The following is a 13,990-nucleotide window of genomic DNA, read 5'->3' on the forward strand; positions in this document are numbered from 1 at the left end:
AAAATAATTACTTGGAATATGCTGGAAAATGGCAATATTTGTCATGATTTGTTTCCATAGTTTGAAGAATTTTTGCAGCGTGTATTATTTTTAGATAAACTGTGTATCAAGCAAGAGGATTATCAGGGATTGTGAAGTGCACACTGATCCATGGTAGAGTAACATTTGTATTAGATTTCTCCCCTCCCTCCCCGCCACCTCCTTAGTTCAAATCATGTGCTTTGTTTTACAACATTTACACCGATGTTTATCTTTTCCTATTTGGGAAGATAAGATCATGCATTTCATACACATTTGTTGATATCTGTCCAATTACAGTTTTGTAAATTGTCTGTCATCACTACATCTAGAGGTTGATTTACATAGAAAGAGCATACACAATAAATGCCTGACCCAGCTTCCACTGAAGTCACTGGGAGTTGGATAAGATTTTTAGAAGAAAGAATCTATTTCAAGAATCTAGAACACAGATTCTGTGAAATATTGCGAAATCATAGGCCCTGATCTGCAAAGACTTAAGCATGTGCTTGATGTTAAGCGTGTGAATAGCGCAGTTGACATAAGAGGGGATCACTCATGCTTAAAGTTAAACGCACAAAAATCTTTGCAAAATTAGGGGCCTCCCTTTGTAAAGTCTTTAATTTTCAGGTGTTCCATGTTACTGATATAACTAGATCCATACCCCTCAGCAACCAATAGGCTCAAAACAACCACCAGAAGCAGTTCTAGACTATGTTACCCATTGTTCCAAGTATTCTACCAATTTTTTCAAATAAAGAACTTATGAACAAAAAGTTTGTTTTTTATTTTTTTGTTAGTGATTGATCTTTTTTTTTTAAAAGGGCATCTGTTTTGTTTTTTACTAGACATATCGCATAATCTAGGCTTCTCTGCAGTTTTTAACTTCCAGCTCTGCTCTTTTCTGTCAGATCTGTGCCACATGTTCCTTGCTGCGGTGTCACAGGAAACCAAGCTCAAAAGTTAGCTGGAAGTGACAGAATTAACCTAACACTAAGTGCTGTGTGTGAGCTATTGCCTAGTACACATTCCTTTAGCCTGCACAGTCATCATACTACCAGCTCTTAATGTATTGCCATAAATAATTGCTACTCGGTCCTAACAAGATTGGGATCTTCTCTTTGACATCTCTGATTCTACCAAAATAATAAATTGTGCAAGCTCCTAAAGGGTCTTACAAGAAGACTGAGAAAAATATGGGCACCAGTGGTCTGACCAAAGGACCACTAGGCAGGAATCCTGGGCTCGGACACTCCTTCCCTCTATGGCCAAAGGTTATAGCTATCTCGATGTAAAATCCTAATGAGGACAAGCACAGGTACATTTTACCTTGATGTGGTTAGTCAAGGTCAACTCCGTACCCCTCTCCCCCAATCTGGGTATTATCTCTACTAATTACATCAAGGTAAAGACTACAGTGCTTTGGCTCTACTAGGATTTTACAAGATAGCTATATCCACGTAAAAACACCCCTTTTTCTGCAGTGAATACATAGCCACGGGCCCAAATTTTCAAAAGCGGCCACTGATTTTGGGTGTCCAACTTGAGACATCTTGAATCTGACTTTCAGAGGTGCTGAATACTGGCCGTTCTAAATGACTTCAAGTTGGGGGCCTAAATACAATGGTCACCTTTAGAAAATGTTGGACTTAACTTCCCTCTTTCAGTTTCCTTATCTGACCTGCCTCACTGGGTGGTGTGTAAATTAACTAGTTAGGGCCAAATTCTGATTCTTTACTCATGTTCAGTAGTGCCTTATGCCATGATTAGTTCCAATGAAATCAAGGGGCCTAGGGGTCCCTCTGAGTAAAGAGCATCGGAATCTGGTTCTTAATGTTTGTAAAGTACATTAAAAATACTGTTATAAGAGCTCCTGAAATTATGGTAAATTCTTTACTTTGACTAGTTATACAGCAGAAAGTGACAGAAGATTTGTTGTGACTTTGTGTTTACAGCAAATACATTATTCCAAAATAAGATCATCATATTTAACGATTGAATTGCATAATAGCAAGTTCTTACTATTTAGTTTTCAAACATCCTGTGTTGAAAAGAGACACCCACAGATGTACTGAATAATACTACACCACCACTGATATAATCAGCGAACATACGTAATAATACCTAGTGCTTTTTTATCAGTAGATCTCAAGCCATTTTACGAAGGAGGGCAGTATCATTATCCCCACTTTACAGATGGAGAAACTGAGGCACAGAGACTTGCCCAAGGTCACTCAGAAGACAAGGAGTAAAACCCAGGTCTCCAGAGTACTAGTCCAGTGTCCTATCCACAAGGTCACAGCTTCACCATTACTTCATTCCCAATGCATGTTTATGTATAATAGGCTGGGGATTCTTCCTTGCCTATAAATGATAGTTTAATAATTGCTAAAAACTCTCCCTCTTTGTAAATTTTTATTGGGAAGGATGAAGATTTTTCTGTCATTTTTTTGAGGTAGGTGTGTGTGTGCTTAGCAACATTTGTAGGGTAAAATCTGAGCCTTCCAAGCCTAAATATTGTACTGTTTTTTCTCCTCTCATATTTATTTAGTTTACCATTATATTGATTGAATCAAGAAAAAGGCAGTAAAAGGGCCCAATCAAATTGGACAGGGCTGTATTCTTTTTGACTTGGCCCAAGTAGTGAACATCCATTGTACATTTCCATCCCACTGTAGTGAAAACTTGCTACCTCCTAATTTCTTTGTTTTTAAATAACTCCCCACAGATTAAACACATTTTTTCCCCTTCCAAAAAACTGTTTTCACTTACAAATTCTCTTTGCCTAAACATGAGCCCCTTCCTTTGCACTGGTGCCAACATGCAACTTGGATAAAGCATAAAACCTAGACTCCTGGTTGTAATACTTTTCTTTTTAAAAACATAATCCTTATTGGAAGACATAGACCATCTCCCTTCTTAATTGTAATCTTTGTAACGAAGGTCTATATGAAGAATGCATTCCATTAAGAAACTTCTTTATAGTATCATGTTTGTGCCTCTACAGTTAAATTTAGCTGCCTTTTCTATTGTATTCTATAGTTTTCATGGTTTTATAACATTTACCGCTTTGCATTACTTTAGGTTGGAATATACTGTAATATGCTATAGTGTAAAGACTCAGGTGGGCGAGTTAAAGGAAAACCACACTGAAATATAAAAGGTATTGTAATCACTGCATCTAATTGCAAAGAAGATCAAGGCTGAGATTTTCAATGGGCCTATGGGAGTTAGGTACCCAAAATCCAGTGACATTCAGGCTTCTTTCAAAATCCCAGCCTAAATCATTAAACCCTAACTCTGATTGGTGTTGAATAACAGCACCAGTGGGAATAATAGGTTTACAATCTGGCCCTAAATGAAAGTGGATTTAGCTCCAGTTCTTTGAGCTACTAATCCTCTGCTTTTGTAGGTTAAATTAGACGATTGGGACCAGATCTCATGTACGCTGGTATAATTCCATTGACTTTTTTTATTGTGGATTGATACAAGTGTGAGACCAGAATCTGGCTTTTAATATAACGTCAGCACATTTTCTTTTGTCTACGTATAGCCGTAAACAATATAACCCTACAGATCTGGAGTCCTCTCACTCTCTCTGTCTATCTCTCTCTGAGTTTGTATCAGATTAACAATAAATACCACTGAAGTCCAATTACCCCTTTCGAATTCCAAATGTGTATCTGTTACAGTCCTGTGGTTTGCAAACAAACCTACCATGTTGGGTGAGACGTCCTCATTTTAGATTAATTTTAAGTCAGCCTTTAAAAGTAACTCACTGTTGTGAGGAAAGATTTTTGCAATACGGTTCAATTATCAGACATTCGCGATCACTCATTTAAATTGTCTCCGCTTGAGAGTCCCCAGTGCTAATTGAGTAGATACAATATTGATGTCTAGAATTGGCCGCAGCCACAGTTCAGCCAGATTACCAGGTGCAATAGAAGGGCTGTGCTGAGCAAGCCAAGGAGAAAAGGTAATAAATACAGGAGTTGCCACCATTGACCGAAACGACCTACCTTGGCTACTTTGGCTGTTCTGCTGTGTGCATCTGCAAAACAACAGTTCTGATAAGTACCTTGAGAACCTTGAACTGGAATGTGCTATCGATCTTTCCCCTCTCCCTTCCTTTTGAGGGAATGTCTTTCTTTTTCATGGCAGCAGCATTTGGAATTACTTATTGTTATTGAGTCCTAGGGATTTCTCTCCAAGCCGTCTCCTGATTGCCCTCTAAATCAGACCTCTACTCTGAGAAACTGCCTATGGAAGATGAGGTCTCTGATTGAAGTGGAAAGAGGGACCTAAACCCTTTCCAAGGAGGTTTATTTTTTTATTCCTTTCATTTCCATATTCTGAAAAAAAAAGAAAAAAAAAAAAAGAGGAATTTCATCCTATGCTTGCTTTGAAAGGGTACTTCTTCACTACCCACCGTATCGGCGGGTAGCAATCGATTTATCCGGGATCGATCTATCGCGTCTCATTAAGACGCGATAGATTGATCCCTGAACGCGCTCACCGTCGACTCCGGAACTCCACCAGAGCGAGCGGCGGTAGCGCAGTCAATGGGGGAGCCGCGGCCGTCGATCCCGCGCCGTCTGGACCCCAGATAATTCGATCCAAGATACTTCGTAGCTGAAGTTGCGTATCTTGGATCGATCCCTCCCCCCCAGTGTAGACCAGCCCAAAGACTGAGCCGTAATATTGGGAAGTTCCCAGTTTCCTGGGGTCCTGATTTACTCCCTCACTGAGTCCTTGGAACTAGTTCAAAGTAGAGCTGGTCAAAAATAGTAAAAATATGTCTTACCAACAGTTTTTTTTTAAATTTCATTTTCTGTGTATGTGTATGTGTGTGTGTGTGTACAAAATTATAATTTTCTTGTGTGTTTTTTAAACAAAAACCCCAAAAAACCCCAACATTTTTCAATCTCTGAAAATCAGAAAATGGAAAAAAATATAATCATGAGTTTCTAGGCTTTACCCTAGTCTAAGGGAGAGGAGAATCAGGTCGTCTCTTTTTAGTTTGGATGTGTATAGTGTGTACAGCAGAGCAAGAGGTTGTGATGCCTATAATTAGGTTAAGGAGAGGAGACTGGACCAGTTGTTAGGGTGCTAGCCTAGGACCTAGGTTTAAGTTCCTGCTCTGCCACAGACTTCCTGTGTGACCTTGGGCAAATCACTTACCCTCTCTGTGTCTCAGTTCCCCATCTGTAAACGGGGATAATACTTTCCAGCCCTTCTGGGGGGTTGTGAGGATAAATACATTAGAGACTGTGTGGTACTCAGGTTGCTGTGTGCATATGGTTTCTCTGTGTGTATGCTCTGTAAGGTGTAAGGGAGTTCCCTGTTCTTTGAGTCCAGATGGTGGGCATGTTGTCTGCGGTGTGGAAGTGAAAGTAAGTTTTGCCATGGTGCATGTAGTCACAGAGCTGCAGGCAAGTCTCACTCATTTGTGGTGGAGGAGGGGTGGCTCCAGCATTTCAGGATTCATTTTAAGGTTTTGTTGTCTTGTCCTGTGGGGATGGAAAACTTTGGTGTGTGTGTTTCAATAGGACCTTTGAAACGTCACCGTAATCTCCCTCATTTGCACTGACCCAGTCTGAGAGCAGTCCCACAGTTAGAATCATAGGACGTCCCTGAGCTTGTTTTTATCTTCTAGACAAATCTCTCAATGAGAAATAGTGAGAAAGACATACACCTACAGGTACTGTGAGTGCAGCTATCTGTTGTGGGGCCACAGCAAACCGCCGGAAACCCACTGAAGAGGATGCAACAAATGTGAAAGGTGGAAAAAAAAAGTTGTTTTCTTTTTCTACGTGCCTGGCTGCAGGTGGCATTTATGAGCAGAATAACATCACAAAATAGGCAAACATCTTAGATAGATTTAGATTATTAAAATATTTCTTTATCCTACTGGTAGATGTTGAAATTAAGGGTAATAAAAGTCACTGCATAACAATAGTCTAGAGACATACAGTACTTAGCATTTTCAGTATGCTGTATAAATTAACAAATCCTCACCGAGACCTGCCAGGTTGGTAAAGCTTATTTCCATTTTATAGATGGGGAAATGGAGGCTCAGAAGTTAAATGACTTGCCAAAGCCACACAAAAAGTTAGTGGCAGAGTTGGGATTAGAATTCAGGATCTCCCAACTCCTTATGCCATTCACATTCATTCACAGTGCCCCATGTAAAAATTGTATATGGATCAAGACTTTGGTTCACAAGTTAGGGGAAATTTATGTTAGGGGTGAAGCATCCTGAATAAAAATGGGTTTCTGAGGGACTAATTCAGTTTTGCCCCAAAGAGGCAAATTATATGGCTTCTTGAAGTCTCTAGCCCTTATACTGCCGGTAGCACAAGGAGTAGGCCCAGGACATGGAATACAGACTTCTGTGGAGCTAATACAGGGTCAGCAACAAATTGGGGGGTGGGATTCTATACCTGGGGGTGCTGGGTGTCTGGTAATGAAGTGTTCTGAGCATGGAGGCTTTTGTGGGTGTATTGTGGAGAAGTTGTTCTGATCCTGTGGACGTTGGGAGGAAGAAGGTGGTTCTGATCTGTGGAACGATTCCACAGGTCCTCAGCCTGGGTGAATAGTTGTTTCTGAGTGGGTGGTGGTTGGGGGAAGCTGGATCACAGAGAGATAAACATTATTTTTTCACACCCTTCCCTTTACAGTCAAGTGTACCAGTTTTTCGTACTGAAACGGAGAAGAGGACACCCCTTTTTCTTTCCACTTCCACACGAATCTTGCTTATATCCTACCATTATGCTTCTCTGTGACAGTCCCCCTACAGTGCTGTAGTTTTTCACTTTGAAACTATGATCAATGTGCAGGGGAGGGTGGGAGATAAGTGTGTGCGCACACAATGGGGATCAAGGGAGGTAGCAGCTGGCTACTTGCAGGTTCAGCCCTACCACTTGCTGTGCCACTACTGGGGTAAGAAGGAGGAAAACAAAGCTTAAAGGGAAATGGGGAAAAGGCAATCAGAAACAAAGTGAAGATGGCACCATCCACCCTTAAAGAACCAGCACTGAATAAAAACCTTTCTATGTCTTCACTGCAGAGTTAACTCAGGTAATCAGCACCTGGGCTAGCCTAGCTCAGGTGTGAGCAGCCACACTACACAGCCATAACTGAATCCTGGTCCTGCACTCACTTTTGTATGCTGCTAGGATTTCTGGGGACATATTATCCCATGGTTCTTTGGGCTGCAATATGCTGGGTCACTCTGATTCTTTCCCAGTCACTTGTGGGAGAATTTGACTGTACTTCTGGGCCCATGGAGGAACTGTGGGAAGGCGGTGGGTGGATGGGTTGCCAGCCCAAGTGAAAACAGAACCTGGGCTCTAACCCACAAGCCCAGAACAGGCCAGTTAGCCTGGGTTGAAAGCACCACTTACCTATGGTGAGAGTGATTTGTGTGTGGATGGGGACGGGGTTGGGACAACACCCGAATAAGAGCCTGGGTTAACTCAGATGTAAAAAAATACCCTTGATTGTAAGAATCTTGCCAGTTAACACCTTCTGTGTTGGGGGAAAGCTATTGAAAAAGTGATATTGGAGCAGCAGCACTTACATCTTAGTCTTGCAGTTGTCTTCTGTCCTCTATTTCCTATTGGTCTGATTTTTAAATGTGGTTGCACTTGGGGGATGGTATTGTTATTTATGGTTGATCTTCTAACAATAAATGCCTGTAAGTAGTCCGAGTGGATTTTGCTAGAGCTAGCATTAGCCTTTGATACCTTTGACCTTGAGGTTTTGTTAATTTGCCTGCAGGATCCTTGCAAAGATGGATGGGAAAGACAGGGTCATTCTTTCCTCTCTCTGTGGTGCCAAAGGATAGTTTGAGTACCCTTTTCCTTACAGGCTCTCTTATGTGGAGTCCGCAGGGTTCTTGTCATCCCTCTTGTTTGTGAAGCTGCGAGAGGAGACAGTGAGATGGTTGACAGGGTCATCAGTATGCAGATGTTACTCAGCTCTGCATCACCTTTTCACTGAACCCCGATACTGTGGTCTCCTTGCTTTCCTCTACAGTTCTGACAGATATAGGATATATGTAAGGGCAAGCTGCCTTACACTTATCCCAGGTAAGACAGCAATTATACTGATATGCAAAAGGAAACCTCTAGAGTAACTGATTGCAGTACGGTTTCTGACTTACTCTTACCATTTGCAGTCCAGAGGACATATTAGATCCATCACTCTTCTTGGATCAAGGACGTTACAAGGCCCAAGAGGGCCATGGTGCAAAATAGGTAAGGGACCCCATTCCCCAATCTGAAATCTAAAATTTTGCTTATCTTTACCCTCTTGGAAAATGAGAACGTATCTATCTCATCCATAAATACAGACTATGTCTACATATTTTTGCCTACTGTCTGCAGAAGTTCATAACAAGAAGACGAATGTCTTTTCAGAGTTAGGTTGGATTCACTTACAAAGGAAGAGCACAAAGCCCATCAGTTAATGCTGTGATTTAAAAAATGTTTGTAATCACTCATCTAAATCATCATAATTTTGAAATTCTGTGATTGTCCGTACTGAATCCTTTCACACTAGATTCAGATTGTGTGCAGCACAGAGCACACATCTTGTGTTTGGTACTTTCTCAGCAGTTCTTGCTTCTACACCACAATAGATTCTGCTCATATTTGCAGTGCCATCATATCCCTGTCCTCCTATTTTTGATAGTTCTAGACCTATCTTCAATATACTTACTGGTATTGCTTTCAGGATTAGCACCCGATTGACCACTTACTCTGTGAAATCCTAAAAAACTCTTGTTAATATTTATTTTGGCAGGATTGCCTTTTTCATCTTTTTCTATGGTAACCTACCAAAAACTTGCTTTAGTTGGTCGATTTTGGATAAATCCTGGGTCATGTCCATTATCTCTGAGTAAAATGGAGCATTCTTGATGTCATCAACAATACTTTCTGTAACATGGCCTAATAGCAACTGGATGATTTCATTTGGAATTTCTGGTCTGAAGTAAACTGTTGAGCTTTTTGGCTTCCTTATGATGTACAGGATTGTATTTGTCTGATAGTCGACAGTAGACAAAAAATTACTGCTGTTTCCCTCAGCAGTTACTTCTCTACAACTTCTAAATACAAGATTAGACATAGATAAAGTGATGGTGTGTCAATGATAAGATTTTGGTCCTGCCATAAGCAACTGGCCCCTTTTCCTTATTTTCAATTTGAGATCTTTGTCAACGGTCCTATACAAGGACCCCTGATCATACACTAAGCAAGCTATGAAATGACAGCAGATGTCTTTGAAAAGTCATGGAAGACAGGAGAGATTCCAGAGGACTGGAAAAGGGCAAATATGCTGCCAATCTATAAAAAGGAAAATAAGGACAACCTGGGGAATTACAGACCAGTTAGTTTAACTTCAGTACCCAGAAAGATAATGGAGCAAATAATTAAGCAATCAGTTTGCAAACTCCAGAAGATAATAAGGTGATAAGTAAGAGTCAGCATGGATTTGTCAAGAACAAATTGTGTCAAACCAACCTGATAGCTTTCTTTGACAGGGAAGCAAGTCTTGTGGACGGGGGGAAACTGTACAAGTGGTATATCTTGACTTTAGTAAGGCTTTTTATACCGTCTCACATGACCTTCTCATAAACAAACTAGGGAAATACAGCATAGATGGAGCTACTATAAGGTGGGTGCATAACTGATTGGAAAACTGTTCCCAGAGAGTAGTTATCAACTTTGACTTCTGGCCTGGCCAGAGGGTAGAGCCCTGGGGGAAGAGAAGGAGCAGGGGGAAGGGCCACAGTTCCAGTGCCGGTTCCCCCTGCACTTCTACCCAAGTTCTGGTGCACATGAGGGGGCCTCCAGACTGACCCATATGTTATTTTGCCACTGGTTGAAAGTGCTTTGGAGGATAGGATTAAAATTCAAATGATCTGGACAAACTGCAGAAATGGTCTGAACTAAATAGGATGAAATTTAATAAGGCCAAATGCAAAGTACTCCATTAGGAAGGAACAATAAATTGCGCACACATAAAATGGGAAATGACTACCTATGAAAGAGTACTGCAGAAAGTGATCTGGGGGTCATAGTGGATCACAAGTTAAATATGAGTCAACAGTGTAACACTGTCAAGTATCAGGGGGTAGCCGTGTTAGTCTGTATCTACAAAAACAACAAGGAGTCTGGTGGCACCTTAAAGACTAACAGATTTATTTGGGCATAAGCTTTCGTGAGTAAAAACCTCACTTCTTCGGATGCATCCGAAGAAGTGAGGTTTTTACTCACGAAAGCTTATGCCCAAATAAATCTGTTAGTCTTTAAGGTGCCACCAGACTCCTTGTTGTTAGTGTAACACTGTTGGGGAAAAAAAAACAACAACCCATCATCATCATTCTGGGATATATTAGCAGGAGTGTTGTAAGCAAGACACGAGAAGTAATTCTTCTACTCTACTCCACACTGATTAGGCCTCAGCTGGAGTATTGTGTCCAGTTCTGGGCGCCACATGTCAGGAAAGAGACAGTCCAGACAGTCTACTGGAGACAGTTCAGAGAAGAGCAACAAAAAATATTAAAAGGTCTAGAAAACATGACCTATGAGGGAAGATTGAAAAAATTGGGTTTGTGTAGTCTGGAGAAGAGAAGACAGAGAAGGGACATGATAACAGTTTTCAAGTACATAAAAGTTGTTACAAGGAGGAGGGAGAAAAATTGTTCTCCTTAACTTCTGAGGATAGGACAAGAAGCAATGGGCTTAAATTGCAGCAAGGGAGGTTTAGGTTGGATATTATGAAAAACTTCTTGTCAGGGTGGTTAAGCACTGGAACAAATTGCCCAGAGAGGTTGTGGAATTTGCATCATTCGAGATTTTTAAGAGCAGGTTAGACAAACACCTGCCAAGGATGGTCTAGATAATACTTAGTCCTGCCATGAGTGCAGGGGATTTGACTAGATGACCTCTCGATGTCCCGTCTAGTCCTATGATTCTGTGTTTCACATATCACTGTATTTATCATTCCACTTATTGAGGCCAAGTCATCTGACATTTTTTCCCCTCAGTCCCTGAAAAGCCAACAGAGTTGGCAGTAAATGTTGTCCTGCACAGGAGAATAGCATAACCAAATTTGTTTGTTTGATTTCAGCCTTTGACAGGGAGTGGTAGAGTGTATTAGGTCTGGAGGCCCCCTGTTGGAGGCCTCACGATCCTACCTCATCTTGTCCCAGGAAGGAGCAGTGGAGGTGAGTACTCCAAGCTGCTTAGAGTGGCTGCGTTGGACGCAGCCAATCAGAAAGAGGCTGCTGGGAAGCAGCCAACCAGGTCTCAGCAGGCTGGTATAAAAGGAGCTACAGGGAAAGAGTGAGTTCAGTCTGCTGGCCGGGACCAGGGGAGCAAGAAGTGCTCCTGGGTGGCTACAGGAGCTGCAAGGACCAAGGCAAGCAGTTACTGGCAGGGATCAGGGGAGCAGAGAAGGTGATCCTGGCTGGCTGCTGGGACTCGAGAAAGATAAGGAACATGGGAAAGTGGCCCAGGGAAATACAGTTAGAGGGCTGTGGCATGTGGTTGGTAGTTATAGGGTCCAAGGGTTGGGGCCTGGAATAGTGGCTGGGTCCGGGTTGCCACCTCATCAACCACTGGGGAAGTAGCTATGCCCTGAGAATGGGAGTTTAAACAGGCCTAGGGATTGGCTGCATCTGGAACTGTTACCCCGCCCCCCCGCACACCCCCGAAGGGGGCTGAACTGAGACTGACTCAGCTGGAGAGCTAGGGTCCATGAACTGAGTTCGAGAGGAGTATCTCAACTGGAGGGGCACCCGTGTGCCCTAAAAGGGTTTTGTTTGGCTTTGTACATGGCCTGTGTGTGATTCGGCTGGAGGGCTGTCATCAAAGACCTGCCTGATGAGCACAGCAGCCAGCAGGGGACACCGTGAGTGGAAAAATTGAGAAAAAAGAGCAGACACATACACACCTGATTAAGGGGTGCTTCCATAAGGTGAGTGCACTCCATTACACCTGGTTTCATAAGAAGATGTTGAAAAAAATTGATTTGTCTGAGTCATGTGGGAATGGTCCCTCAGAAGTTGAGAAAAAAGGCCACGTTTTACAATAAAATGTTTCTATTTGGAACTTAAAGTTTCTGCACTAAATTTTGATTTGTCAATGGGATTTTCTTTAGACAACTCAACTTTAACTTCACTGCAATCAGTCAATAAGACATCAGTGGATGCTACTGAGGTATAAATATTTTCATTCTGACCAGAGTTTGCTCCTGGAGCACTATCAAGTTTGACTATCTTGGGTAAATCAGGATTAAAACATTTTCAACACAGACACTGACTGCCAAAATCTTCCATGATTTTGTCTCTGGTAGCTGAAGATGTTGATGCAGTGTTAAGAAACATCTGATGCAGTGTTAAGAAAACCATCAATTTTTGGCTAATTTGCTCACTAGTTTAATTTTGCTTCTTGAATTTAGCCACTCCACTCAGTTGTTTAACATTTTAAAAACAGTGTGTAAATTTCTAGCAATACAAATAACTCACCTTTTATAGCTGAGACTTTAAATCAAGTAGCAAGACATATAGTTGTCAAAAAGCCCAAGGGCTTGAGTCACCACTGTATGTTACTCCAGTTTCAAGTTGGTACAACTCTACTGGAACTAAATGTCTGGAGTTACACCACTGTAAAAGAGGAGTAATGTAATGGCGAATCAGGCCCCAAATCTTTATAGCTGAACCTACAATTTTGCCGATGGAAAAACTTGCAATTTGAACACAAGCAGCACTAGCTTTGCATTCACCAATGGTGTGGCACCAAATGCAAACAAGTGTTGTCACAAATTTACGGACCACTCTTGAGGATGTGGTCTCTGTGTCACAGAAACCAAACACAATGATTCATACTGCCATGCAATTAAAAACAATTAAAATAATAACATCCTCAGCACTTTTCAAAGATTATGATGCCTAGTCCGTTTTACATTACTGTGTAAGTCAGCCACTTATGGTGTATCTATTTCCATATCATCAAAATGTTAATTGATCTAGATAAAAAACCAGCCCTCACCAATATCAATATCATCTTCTAAGTATCCCTAAAATACACACACTGTTCGGATTGGATTTGATCTTGCCCCACGAGGGGCAAGATTTACTGGTATGCTTCAGCTATTTTGGGCCACTCCATAAATCCAATTTAACTAGCTGATCAGACCAAGTTGACAATGGTTTTCCATGTCAAAATGTTGGATGGGAGCTCCATTGCAAAAGTGAATCTAGTTGCATTAGGAGAAAAACATTATAACAGAGTGAAAAGAGATTAATTCTTATCAGGGGCCACTCCCCATATGCCTCCTGCATCTCTCCCCCAGCATCCTCCTCCAACGTCTGGGGCCAGGGACTTGCTCCCCATCTGTCCCCTCTCTCCCGCAACCCTTCCCCCAGTTTCCTCCACTCCCTGTGGCCTGTGTCTTGATCTGCGGAACTGGAGTCAGAGGGCTCATGTGCCCTGAGGATCACCCCAGTCCAGCCCTCCTGGCCCCCACACTCCACACAGTCCCACAAGCCCAGCTTGCCTGTCCCCTGCATCCTTAACCCAGACCACTCCCCCCGCCTGGCCTTCTGCACCCCCATTCTGCCCCCTGCCCTGCGCCTTTCTGGATAAGTTCCTCGCTGTTGAATCAGTGGTCGCAGTGCGAGTCCGGGGCAGCAGCAGTCAGGGCAGGGGCCCGGCATGGAGCAGTAGGTACGGGCTGGATCTGCCAGAACCAGCCCTGAGCCAGTCAGGGCCTGAGGAGTGGTGGCCACAATTTTATTTACACTGAGGGCTGGAAATGGCTGGAGAGGGGGCAAGAGGGCTTCTCTGCCTGGGTGGGGGCTGCTTTTTGCCCCTCCGAGCCCTGTCTGCCTATAGCTAGACTGGGGCGTAACGTTGATGGTGTCTAAGGTAGAGCAGCCTCTGCTGGTTGGGCCCCCATA

This window comes from Trachemys scripta, chromosome 3 (genome assembly GCF_013100865.1).
Source record: "Trachemys scripta elegans isolate TJP31775 chromosome 3, CAS_Tse_1.0, whole genome shotgun sequence".
NCBI lineage: Eukaryota > Metazoa > Chordata > Testudines > Emydidae > Trachemys > Trachemys scripta.